The sequence below is a fragment of the Quercus lobata genome, chromosome 8 (genome assembly GCF_001633185.2).
Source record: "Quercus lobata isolate SW786 chromosome 8, ValleyOak3.0 Primary Assembly, whole genome shotgun sequence".
Lineage (NCBI taxonomy): Eukaryota > Viridiplantae > Streptophyta > Magnoliopsida > Fagales > Fagaceae > Quercus > Quercus lobata.
Window position 1 is genome coordinate 43,679,969 of NC_044911.1, and position 14,071 is coordinate 43,694,039.

Consider the following 14,071-nt stretch of genomic DNA (forward strand, 5'->3'; position numbering starts at 1 on the left):
GCAATGCATAAAACTAGATTGACTTAAAATAATAAAGCAAAATACACAAGTAATGCGAAAACAAAAACAAAAAGGGGAAAGAGAGAAAAAGTGACTAAATCACTTGGAGTCTTTTTTCTTCCACACCTTGAAAGAACCATTTCGTTTAGCAAACCCTTGATCCGGTGATGAGGGGGAAGAATTGAAACCGTTCAAGTTCGAAAGGAACACGAGGGCTTTGAGAAGATCTCCAAGAGGAGCAAAGGAGGATAGAAACTGATTTTGGTTTCCCGATGAGATCATACTGTTGCTCTGTTGAGTGGCTAACCACCTGTAGCAATTAGGTCGAGTATGTCTAGCTGCTTCACAGTGATGATAGAGATGCTGCTTCTTCTGTTTAGGCTTTTGAGTGTTTCCCTAGCTTCTTAGCCCTAGGGTTTTTGATTTCTTTCTTATCCTGTTAAGGGGGTGCTCCTAAGATAGATTTACCTTTATCTATGTTCTCACTAGCTAACACATTTTGCACATCATTGATTTTAGATTCAATATTATTACTAGGAAGAACAAAAATAGTAGTACTAGCAGAAGCAATATTAGGAGAAGAGAAATCATACCCTAAACCGGTTTGATCAGAAGCAGATTTTTGAAAACTAAGCATCTCATCAAGCTTTGCACTTGAAGTCCTTTCCAATTGAGCTCTGACTTGGAACAATTCTGCCTCAAGTTTCTTGGTCTTCTCAGCCAAGAAATTATTCTCAAATCCCACTACTCCAATGGTCTGATTGGCTTCATCAAACTTTGTGAAAATTTCTTCTCGTTCAAGCTCCATATCACTGAGCTTCTTGGTGGCCAACCTATATAACTTCTCATGTTTTTCAGAGACCTTATATAATTTTGCATAGGCTGTGTGGATGTCATCTTGTTAATCTATCTTCTCAAATTTAGACTCCACCAAGTCTTCTTCTTCATCCACATCTTCAACAATCCCTTCAATAGGAGGCAGTGAAGGAATTTAGGATTCCATCATCCTCATTGTCGGAGTCATCTTCAGGCTCGATGTCGCTCAAAGTAGCAGCAAGTGCCTTGCTCTTCCCAATGGTTTTGAGATATGTAGGGCACTCTTGTTTCATGTGTCTAAATCCTTGACATCTAAAGCATTTTGGTCCTGAGGGATCAGTGTACTGACCGCCATCCCTAGCATCCTTCTTTCCTTTGTTCTGGTTGTTGAACTGAGATGAGCTAGACTGCTTGCGATCTTTATCAAATCCTTTAACATTGGCATTTTTCATAAACTTTTTGAATTGCCTCATGATATAGGATTTCATCTTAGAATCTTCATCGTTTGAAGACTCATCTATGTCACTACTCTTGGCCTTCAATGCCATACTCTTTCCCTTACTAGATTTCCCTATCCTTGTCAAACCCAACTCATAGGTCTGTAGATTGCCAACCAACTCTGTCAAAGGAATTTTATCAATATTCTTTGATTCCTCAATTGCGGTGATTTTGGCATGAAATCTTTTGGGTAGTGATCTAAGCACATTTTTGACAATCTTGGGTTCGGGAATGGTTTCCCCAATATTAAAGGCTAAGTTCACTATGTCCTTGAGCTTAGCATAAAACTCATCAAATGACTCATCCTCCTCCATCTTAATCTCTTCAAAGCTCGTGGTAAGCCTCTGAATTTTTGAATCCTTGATAGCCTTGGTTCCTTCATAGGTTGTCTGGAGGATGGTCCATGCTTCCTTCGCAGTTTCAGTAGAGGATATCTTCTTAAACTCCTCATTCGTTACTGCACTAAATAAAGCATTCAATGCCTTGCTGTTGAAGTTAGCCGCCTTGATCTTAGCATCATCCTAATCGGCCAGCGCTTCCTTTGGCTTGGTCTAGTCTATCTCCACAGCTTGTCACACTTTTTTTTATCTAATGACTATAAGAAAACTCTTATGCCTACTTTCCAGTATGCATAGTTAGTGCCCTCAAATAAAGGAGATATAATAAGAGACTGTCCTCTATCCATGACAAATAAGGGTCAATGGATCACATAGCAAAGATTAAAACTTAATCAGAGTGTATTTGCTCTGATACTATTTGATAGGCCAAGAATGTATTGACCTCTTGTGATGAATTAACCAATTAATTAGCCAAGTTAATTAATTAATTTAATTAGCATGTAATAAGCGTGGTAGCACAAACAAATCACCAACTAAGTTAAAATGCAGGGAAAAATAAATTGACACGGTGATTTGTTTACGAATGGGGAAAACCTATATGACAAAAATCCCACCGTATGATTTTAAGATCACCACTCCCAAGAATTCACTATTATCATAACAAGCGGTTACAAGTAAAGGAATCCAAGTACCTTATACTAACCTACAGTTGAACCTTACCCCAATACCCAATTGGATTTGTTCTGTAGTGACAATTTCTCCTTTTAATGCACGGCTCCCAGTACGTGACTAACCAATTCGATGCGCTGATCCCAGTACGCGGCTTACTCACCAACTTGAGAAAGATGTTGACTGCAAAATTCTTCAATTCATCAACACGATGAAGATCATGAAACTCTTTGGTTAAAAAACCCTACGGTGTACAAACACAACAGCTTCTTGAATAGAAAGATGAACTAGGGCATATGTCTTTGGTTCATAATATGCTTGTGAAAAACTTTTGTATTGAGTTGCATCAGCTGTGACGGCCCTTAAAACAATCATTATATATGTTTAGGGTTGTGAGAAAAGAAAGCCCCAAACATTTATATACGGATTGGATGAAAATCATAACTGAAAATCTAATTTTCTTAAACCTCGATATATACCTTATCTGTGGAACAACTTTCAAGCATCGGGCTGAAACAGCTTTTTAAATCTCGATAGATACTAGCTGTCAAGCTTTAAAATCTAGCATTTCTTCACTTGTCTCTTGAACAGATTTGCATGGCCTTAACACTTGAACTTGAACTCTTGTTCTTTGAAGTATTAAACACATCCTAGATCTACCAAATTACAAGTAAAGTGCGTTTTGTCAAAGGATTAGTCAATTCTATATTGACATATGTTCCTAACAATGATTCATATATGTCCTAAAAAAGCATACATTCAAGCAGTTTTTAGCTTCCATAAGGAGTTGAAGTAACTGGGCACTCTCTTTGTAGCTTATATATTATATTTTTCAAGAGACTATACCATTTCTTAGGTTTGTAAGTGAGAATAAGAAGCACATATACTCCTCTTAATTATTGATTTTCAATAGATTAAGTCTTCTCACAATGGCTGTAATAAAGATTGAAAGAATGTATATTAATCTTCTTCTTTTTTGAGGAAAGAATATATATTAATCTGTATATATAGAACTGTACAAGGAATACTTTTATATAGACAGTAAAGAGCACAAAAGTACATAAATACACTGTTAAAGTATATAATAATAGTATAATTAATGTTTTGTCAATACCATGTATTAATGATCCATTGAATCAGGACATCAATTTTAGATGTGGAATATTAAATATATAGTTTGAAAAAAAACTTGTTTATGTTTGTTTACTTTGAAAACAAATCAAGTTCAAACATAATAATATGTTCATAAACAAACTCATGAACATGAAAGGCTTGATTTAACTATATATAATATTATTTATATGTAAACTTGTCTAAAAATATATTTATATAAACTTGAAATTGGATTGTATAAGTTTGTCAATAGGTTCATGACATTAAATTATTCTTTTATAGCTTATTGATGATATAAAAAGTCTATTCATTGTAAAAATACATAGAATTGTGAAGAGGTAAAATATTTTAGTCATGGTTTCACAATATTTAGGAAAATAATAAGTTTATCAAGTAGCCTGTGAACAAACTCAAACTTACTTGACAAGAAAATTAGCCAAGTATGAATATAAAATCTTGTTTGGTGATGAGTTCAAGTTTGGCTCGTGTTCAAAAAGAATTTAATTAAATGACCAAGTTTGAACTTTTAATACTCAACTTGACTCAGCTCGTTTACCACCCTAGTAAATATTATATTACTTAATACTAACTTTTTATTGAATGTGATTTTTGAAAAATCAATTGTTGAATTATATTTTTCCTTATACCCTCTATAATAAAGAGAATATATAATCCAAGGTGGAGTTAAGATAATATGTTATTAAGTATTATATTATTAATAGAAAATTAAGTTAGGTGTAACTTGATTAGAAGTAATTATAGAATACTTTTAGAGTACCATAAATGCATACTCTCTTCTATTACATAATAGTAGGTCTCACTAATTAAATTTATGGTAGGACCTACAATTCATATGAAAAGGGTATGCATTTATGGTACTCTCAGAGTATTTAATAATTTTTCCTTGATCTGATCCCTCTTATATTCTTTTTTATTTATTAGGGAAATGACCCCTCTTATATTCAATCTTAAACTTATGAACGTAAATTTAATACACATTTATTTGAAACTTAGACTAATAGGTTTTCTTTTTCCAATTAGGACCTATCAAACTTTAACATGGGCTTTGTCCACGTGATTAAAATTCTCAATTAGATTTTCTCTTCTCCGGTAAGTTCTCTTTGCCTTCAACTTCTATGTATTACACATTTTATAGAAAGATCCTTCCTATTTAAATCCCCTAATTCCTTTTTTTATTTTTATATTTTTTATTATAATCCCTAATTCCAATTAATTCTAGTCTAGATGTAAGACATATGACATTTATAAAATTCAATGATCATAAAATAAAAATATTGTATAAAAAAAAACATGATCATAAAATATTCAAAGTAAACTACACAAAATTAAATAAATGGCACGCATCTCCCATCTGATTAAAAATTAAAGAGAAATTGAGGATTATTAATTTAACGGGAATGAATCTTATCCCTTTACTTAATTACTTCAAGGTCAGATGAATTTATTTCTACATAAATTCTAATCAAAACAGATATTTCTTTTTTTGAATTTTTTTAGTTGAAAATTTTTTTATATCCTTATTTTTTCAATAATCTTGTGATTTTTCCTGATTATAATGGAGATAAATTTAAGTAATTAATTATTTTTCTATACATCATTATTACTGCACATCTTACGTAATAATGATGTATATATAATAAAATAGTTGATATAATACTTATTAACATATTATCTTAAAAGGCTACATAAATTAGTTGTATTTGTAACTTAATTTCATCATTATTACTACAAATTTTTTTATATATAAAATAAAAGGGAAAAGTTAGCAAAAGCATTAAGGGTATTGGTTTAGGAAATACTTATTGCAATTGTTAATAAATTATTTTAGAAAAATTTTGACTATACTTTCTTGGAAATGATAAAAAGTTGTAAAAAAAAATAATTGTTTTTTTTCTTTTTTCACAAAAATTTTCTAAAAATATTTTCTAAACCAATTTACTTAGGGTATTTGTTAACTTTTCTTTAAAAAAAAATATTTACAACTTTGGCATGAAGAGAGGCAAAACAAAAGATTCAAAAAACAAGAGGATCTTACTGAAAAATTAATTACCAACACATTAATTATGTGATAATTAAAGAATCTCATTAAATAGATATATATATATATATATATATAAACATATCATCTTTCCTATATATATATATATATATATAAACATATCATCTTTCCTTATAACATTAATATTAACACTCTTTTTTTTTTTCCTTCTCTCGCAACTAAACTGTTGAAACTTGAAACCTAATATATATATATATATATAGTAGCAATCATACCCTTGTATCGTAATCCTAAATATTTTCTCAAAATGATCAACCAATGACAAATAGAAAATTTAAGTTTGACAAATGTTGGTGAGTGAAGATAAGGAGAGAAACATTTCTTCTTCAATATATTTCTTCCATGCATGCATCGATTCAGCATGTCTCCTTAACTATAGCCACCATGAAAATCATCAATTCTACTATTATTATTCAACCACCGGACAGTTTGACGAAGCATACGGCATTGATTTAAAACCAAACACATCGTTTTGCAAAACTACAAAAAGAAATGTTGGACTTTATAAGTACATGTCTGGACCACACAACTTTGTCGTTTGTATCTTCGTATACATATTTTTATAAAAACAATAATTATTTAATACTATATTGGAAATGGGGTAACAAATATGTTTTGTTTAATGTACGTTAGCATGTACTTTTTTTTGGGGTAAGTAAAAGTTACCGTTGTACTGATTTTAACTGTTTTGGCCTTGAGCATAGTTGTGACTTGTGAGTCCTAGGAAGACCAGAAACATGTTGAACGTACCCAAGGATTTCGTTAAATTTTATCTAGCTTAATATTCATAAAAATCCCAATTATTTCTAACACATTAAAGATCAACATATAGAAAATAAAAGGTAAAAACTCTTAATAAGTATGATATATACATTGGCTTCCAAAGATATTGTCAGTAAGCCTAGGGAAGTATATGCATGTATTATATATGAGCTAATATAAAGAGAAAATAATATTTATACATTTCATATACACGAATTAAAAACTGTCTTGCCCCATTTTGAGCTAATGTTCTACTTTATACTCTACTAAGTAAAACTTGTGGCATGTGTGTTCCTTTTTTTTTTCTTCTTATTTCATGTAAGCATTTATTTTTGCCAAGTATGGAGGAGACGATGGTTGAAAGGAGTATCATAACGTTTGAGTTAGTTGAGCATTATTCATTATCATTCCTATTCCTAAGGAGTGTGAAACTAATTTTATGATCCGTTTTATAAGTTGCCATTGCTATTCTTGGGAGTTGAAGTACTCCTTTTAAGAACTGTTTGTAATTTTATTTATAATCCATATATTCTCAAATCTCTTATAGATTTTGAATTAAAGTTAACATGTATAATAACTAAATGTAATATTAATAATTGTTAAAAATATCAAGGTCCAACCCTACTTAAATATCTTTGTCTATTCTATAGCTCTAGTTCAAGTTCATTATATCGAATTTTATCTGGAGTACAAGTAAAATAATCATAGTTTTTTTTGGATTGCAAGTAAAGTAATTACAGTTAATTCTACTTGTAGTTCAAGTATTATAATCCCAGTTTATATATTGTTAGTCAATGATTTGTTTTACTTTAAATACCCTTTCATTGGTTCATTGTAATATATAAAATTTAATAGTAAATTAAAATGTATCATCAAGGGTTGTCTATTCTGGAAATAAGCTTCTAAGTTTGAATCAAATTAATTTCCTATGTATTGAGTTTTATCTCCCTTCCCTTATTCTTTATATTTTCATATAATTTATTATGGTATCATAGTTATGTTTTGCCTTTTCAAATGTGGTATTAGAGTCATGTCTCATCTTTTCTATGGTATTAAGTGTGTGTTTGTATAGAGCGTTGTGCGTCCTGCGTTTCACGTTTCACGTTTTTTTTTTTTTTTTTTTTTTTTTTTTTTTATTCTCCCCAGCAGCAATTGTTGACCCGGTCCTCTGTGAACAGTGCACTTGTGCACTGTTCACGGGTCCCACAAACTCCACTTTTTATCAACTTTTTCATTAAAAATGGGTCCCACAGCACTATTCACACATTTAAAAATTATTTCGCTACAGTGTTTTCAGTTTTAAGTTTTCAGTTTCAGCAAAATAAGTTCTATCCAAACAGACCCTAAAGTACTTTCTCATCTTTCAAGCAAAATAGAGAGTCATTTCTCCTCTTTTCTAATCATAATTGAGAGGACAGTTAAGATCCTGTTGATTGATTTTATGAAATTAAGCTAACTTTCTAAGTTAACCAATTATGTTATTTAATTGATTTCCAGTTAACAAGCCACATAGAATAAATAACACTAATAAAGTAAAACACTGTAAAATAAATAACAAAATGATTTCTTGACGAAGTAAAAAAAAAAAAGATGAATCCAAAAAAAAAAAAAATACTCCAATGGTTTCCATCAACCCTAAAGAAAATTCACTACTAGAATTGAAGTTATACAATTGAAATAAAGCTCTATTTCTAATTGCTATCTCTAGTAGAAGTCACAGTTGTGATCCAACATTGCTACAATCACTTTTGGACTCTTCTAATATGGACTTGCGTTTGTGACTTCAAAGACCCCCTTAAAGATTTGTCTTAGTTGCAACACAGGGAAGGTATCGATGCTTTAGCTTACATCACCAACCCAAACAACTAAAGCCCAATTCACTTGAAGAATAATCGATAGTGGTGAATACAAAGGTTTAGGGTTTCTTTTGAGATGGTATGATTAAGTTTTGCAAAAACTTCTATTTAGTCGGCTCTTACGTGCCCTTATATATGTTTGAGTTTAAGGCTCAGAATCCCACTTAAATAGTCGACTTAATGGGTTTGTTGAGAATCTTGATTCTTGATCAATTAAGATCAGTCGTGACTCCAAAATTTTTTTTTGAAGCTGATCATTAAGAAACTTAAATTATACAAAATCTAATAAAAAAAAAGAACTTCATATATTAACGACAAAACACACACACATGCAAATACATAAAGTCTTATAATTTCCTTCTACGAATTTTCTTATTTTGAAATCGTTACATGATAGTCTCATTATCAATGTTGCGAGCCACATCTCTTTTAAAATTTTAGTTAAATAAATTTTTTCTTGGATTTAAAAAAAAAAAAAATTATGTAAGGACCTAATATATTGTTAAGGGGATTAAAATTTAAGTACAAAATTTAGCTACAAACTAAGTTGTAGCACAAGGCTACAACTTTCACTAAACAAATTAACATTGTTACAAATTTTGCAAATTTAACCATTGAATTGCATGTTCTCTATGTTTTTAAAACACATGTCAAGTTTAATATCAATCGGATGTTATTTATTATTCAATCCATAAATATATTTTTTATGTACAATTTTAGACTAAAAAAACTCGAAATTTAAACATTTGATTGATGACATAGCTATTGATTTTTGATCTTCTTAAAATTTTGCAAATATGAAGTGTAAGGACACGATTCGCAACGAACCATAGCAGTGTTGGGCTCGCTCATGAAAAAGCCCAAACAATATCATTTGTAGAGCGTGGGTTTGAAAGGCTAGGTTTTGGTCACCAGGCGGTGGGTTTTTCGTGATATCCATACATGGTTAAGTTGTCTTCGCCCCTGAAGTCTTTCTCCTGGAGGCGGGCTGGGAGGCTCTGGTTTTTGGCCATTTCCCCCCTCCCCCCCCGCTATGAATTGCCTACTTTTCCTTTTATACTAGCCTGTATTTTTCATCTTTCGTCTACGTGTAAGATCGACATTCCAAGACTGATACTTGTCCCATCAGCCCATACTCAGAGTAGTTGGGGGTGGTTGTAAAAGCTGGAGAGTATGGCTCTGTCAGGTGCAGAATATTGAATGGCAGTAAGGGCAGCTTTCCCTGGTCATTACACTTTCCAGCATACCCCTTTCTATTGGCACCGATATTTTAGATTTTTTCCAAAGTTATTTCTATACCATTTTTGCCCTTTCCTCTTGTGAGATCTCGGTTATGCCGAGGACTGAATCGTCCTCGGCTGTGTCCCAAGGCTACTTCGTATTTGTATTGCCGAGCTTGGGCCATCACCTTCCTCGGCTTGGGCCTTTGGACCCCAACAAGTAAATGGGCCTGGCCCACGGATTATTGGGCCCCACAATAGCCCCTCAAAACCCTGCTGTCCAACCTCTTGGTTGGAGAGGAGGGTTTTGATAATACCAAGCATTTATTATAGCTCGTTCAACTCAGCCCTTTATTAATGTTGACGTCTCTTCATCTGCCCGGGAAATGTATCGGTCTACGGGACATTCCTCTGAATTTATTCACGACGCGCTCATGCCGTTTAGCTATCCAAAACGTGTCTTTAATAGTTTCCCTTTACGAGACCATTCAAATTTAACGGTTATTGATAGTGTGGGGAAGTGGAGCGGGCATATTCTTGTTTGCAGATTTCCTTGGAGATCTGAACATATTAAATACCTTCCGCTTTGTTCTTCATATAAGAAGAAAACTAGGAGGCTATTTCTCTTATACAGCGACCCTTTTCACCCCTCTGAAATCTGATGCCCTGATCCTCCTTCAGAGTTTACTTTACTTGCTAGTTACACCTTAAATCGTGATACGTTCGAAATAGGAATAAGTAATGGAGGAACCGTACATCTCCCAGAAACACCATATTCTTATGAGACTCAAAATGGCTCGGTCAGGGCAGGGATGGTGGAGACTCAAGATCCTTCTTACCTTCCTTTCAGCCAAAATCCGAAGCAGGGGCTCGTCACGTCAAACTTTCGGCGTGACTGAGCTGGGGTCACCCATTATCAGTACCAGCTGCTCTCTTATGAGCATAACTAACATGACACCAGCGTGTTAGGAGTCAGGCCTGACGCAGGGACCAAGTGTCCCCGCTTCTTCCTCTCTTCCTTCACTGGTGCCTCCTTTTGCCTCTCTTTCTTCTTCTTTCCACCGCCAGATCCATCCTGGCGCTTTTCCTTCTTCCTCTTCTTCTCCTCTCTCTTCTTCTCTTCCTTCTTTCTCTTCATCTCCTCCCTCTTCTTCTGAAGAAGGTCCTTCTCTCAATATAGGCACTACTAGGGCAGAGTTTGGAAGGGTTTCGAAGACGAGAGAAAAAGACATCGAACTGTTTATTTGTTATATTGTTGTTATTTTTCTTTTATTATTTTTGTAATCCACCTTCTGTATAGGCTTGTTTAAGCCCTTATTTGTACGTTGTAATATCTCGTTATATTAATAAAAATTGTTATTGCTTTATTTCATATGTTCTATCTCTTTATTTCCGAAATGATTACGCCGTGAATAAATATACAATTTCGTACATTCTTTTTATTTTTACACTTTGACCGACGTCTAGGACCAAAATCCTAGTTAATAAAAAGATCTTGTTTTGTGTTCATAGAAACTATCCGACTTAATAATACTGAATCGAACAAGTGATATTTAGGGCTGAAACCCCTATTAGGAAGAAATATAAAGGACATTATAATGAGCTTATTGAGTCGGCCTGGCACAATACCGCCGAACTTAGAGCACAAGACTAAGGGCTGAAATCCCTTATCAAGGAAAAAGGTGTTGTTATGGACTTATGAGTGCAGTTCGATACTATAATGCAGACTTGAACTTAATGACACTTAGGGTCAAAAACTTTTGCTAAGGAAAAGTTAGTATCATGAATTTAATTAAAGTTTCTTGGCACAACACTGCCGACCTGTGAAAACAACATTTACCCCAAAAATAGCCGAGATGACAACTGAATGCTAGGTGCAGTGCAGGAGGTAATCATCCGAAGACATATAATCCAGAAATGAACAGCCCCTCCAGGTTGCTGAGTAATAGGGTGTTTTACCATCTTCCTAACAACTATAATAGCTTTAACCTTTTATGGTATTTGAGCCGAGGTGGAGCAACTTAGAATCTTTATTAACTAGCTGACCTTACCATAGGTTTTCTCTTCTAAGTAGTTGGTTTCCCCATAGGTTTGAGTCCGAGGACCATACAATACCTTGGTTCTATCCAAAACTCAGTTTTCTCATCTAAGTAGTTGGTTTCCCCATAGGTTTGAGTCCAAGGACCATACAATACCTTGGTTCTGTCCAAAACTCAGTTTTCTCATCTAAGTAGTTGGTTTCCCCATAGGTTTGAGTCCGAGGACCATACAATACCTTGGTTCTGTCCAAAACTCAGTTTTCTCATCTAAGTAGTTGGTTTCCCCATAGGTTTGAGTCCGAGGACCATACAATACCTTGGTTCTGTCCAAAACTCAGTTTTTGGCATGGGACCTTGGCTTTAGGGGAATTAGCTCCTCGGCCAAGCCCCTAGAGATATCTAAGCGATTGACGCTACCAAGCGTAGCCCCTAATCAAGAATCATAGCCCCTAGCAGAATTTTACGCTAGAACTATATAACCAGCTGTTAGAAACGACAAAGGAACTCTCTCGACCTACTGCCTATGCCAACACACAAGCTTTCCCCACAGACGGTGCCAATTGTAAGGACACGATTCGCAACGAACCATAGCAGTGCTGGGCTCGCTCGTGAAAAGGCCCAAACAATATCATTTGTAGAGCGTGGGTTTGAAAGGCTAGGTTTTGGTCACCAGGCGGTGGGTTTTTCGTGATATCCATACATGGTTAAGTTGCCTTCGCCCCTGGAGTCTTTCTCCTGGAGGCGGGCTGGGAGGATTTGGTTTTTGGCCATTTCCCCCCCCCCGCTATGAATTGCCTACTTTTCCTTTTATACTAGCCTGTATTTTTCATCCTTCGTCCACGTGTAGGATCGACATTCCAAGACTGATACTTGTCCCATCAGCCCATACTCAGAGTAGTTGGGGGTGGTTGTAAAAGCTGGAGAGTATGGCTCTGTCAGGTGCAGAATATTGAATGGCAGTAAGGGCAACTTTCCCTGGTCATTACACTTTCCAGCATACCCCTTTCTATTGGCACCGATATTTTAGATTTTTTCCAAAGTTATTTCTTTACCATTTTTGCCCTTTCCTCTTGTGAGATCTCGGTTATGCCGAGGACTGAATCGTCCTCGGCTGTGTCCCAAGGCTACTTCGTATTTGTATTGCCGAGCCTGGGCCATCACCTTCCTCGGCTTGGGCCTTTGGACCCCAACAAGTAAATGGGCCTGGCCCACGGATTATTGGGCCCCACATGAAGGATATAAAAAGAAAATGTAATTAAATGGTAGATTTGTTAAAATTCACAACCAATATAAAAAAAGATTGAATAGACTTGTAGCTTAGTTTACAACCGAGTTTGTTATCCAATTTTGTCCAAAGTTTAGTTGTATTAAGCCTAAAAAAAATTTAGGATTGTCACAAAGCTTTTTTAAGTATAAAAAAAAAACATAAATTTTTAAAATTTATATATAATTATTATTATTATTTCCAGACCAGGGTGGCCCTGTGACTACCCTAGAGTCTATGTAGAACCACCAGGGATCAAGATTCAATCAAAAAATAAAAAATTACCTTGATGTAAGTTGATTCTTGGACTTTGTCTTGTTCACTGTTACTAATCAAAAACATATTACATTCTTATAGATTTGTCAACACTATCCTAACAATAACAATAACAATAACCGAGAGATATTTTTTTGATAAACAAAGGAGAGATTTTTATAATATAGTTCTTGTACTAAACAATGTCAAGAAATAGTATCCATAAAACAAAGATTGTCTCAATAACCACAAGTTAGAAAACTCTTCTACATATATCAATAATATGTTAGAAGAATTGCTGAAAATTGGCTTGTAGTAATCTTCTTTCAGTTTCATTCTACCCTTCCAGAAATTTCAAAGAAACCGGGGTGAATCTTGTGAAGAGAGAGAGGGAGATGAAAGGTAAGTGCATGCAAGAAAAGACTGTGATCATGCATAAAAGCAGAACTGAAATGGACTAAACACAGAGAAAACAAAAGGTTGAAAACCTAGTTACACTGCTGAAGATTAGTCACTGCATGTACTGATTCAACTTTATGTCTCGAGTCTCAAATCAAGCAGAAACCTATTTGGAAGTAGTTGGAATATAGACAAAAATGCCTACCTGCTACTATGCTAGCGTGCCTTTCTTGCATTAAAATACATAACCTATTTTACTTCAACTGTCAAAGAAAAGCTGTAACCCGACCAACAAACTTAGCTATCCACATCAAAAATACTTGCGCAAGCAAGCTTCAGAATGAGTGATCAATATGACTAGATAGAATCCAATTTTTCTTTGACAAACATACAAACAAGTATTCTTGGGGTACAATTTCTATTAATTAAGATCAGTAATTAATCATACTTTCTTATAATTAAGTTTGTGTCTTTCAATCAATAATACAACATATTTTCATGTACACCCATCTTCTAGCTGCAACATATTTATAGCTCATGTAATTGTTTTGATCCCTTTTCATAGTTTTGGAGCCAAGCATATATATATAGCCTGTACGTCGAACACAAACACATGTACAACAAAACATAACCACACGATTTATATTGGTTATTTATTACTTCTGTTTGGTAACTACTAGTTGTAATGATTATAAAAAAGAAACTACTACTTGTAATGAATCATAAGAAAATGAGAGAGAGAGAGAGAGAGAGAGAGAGAGG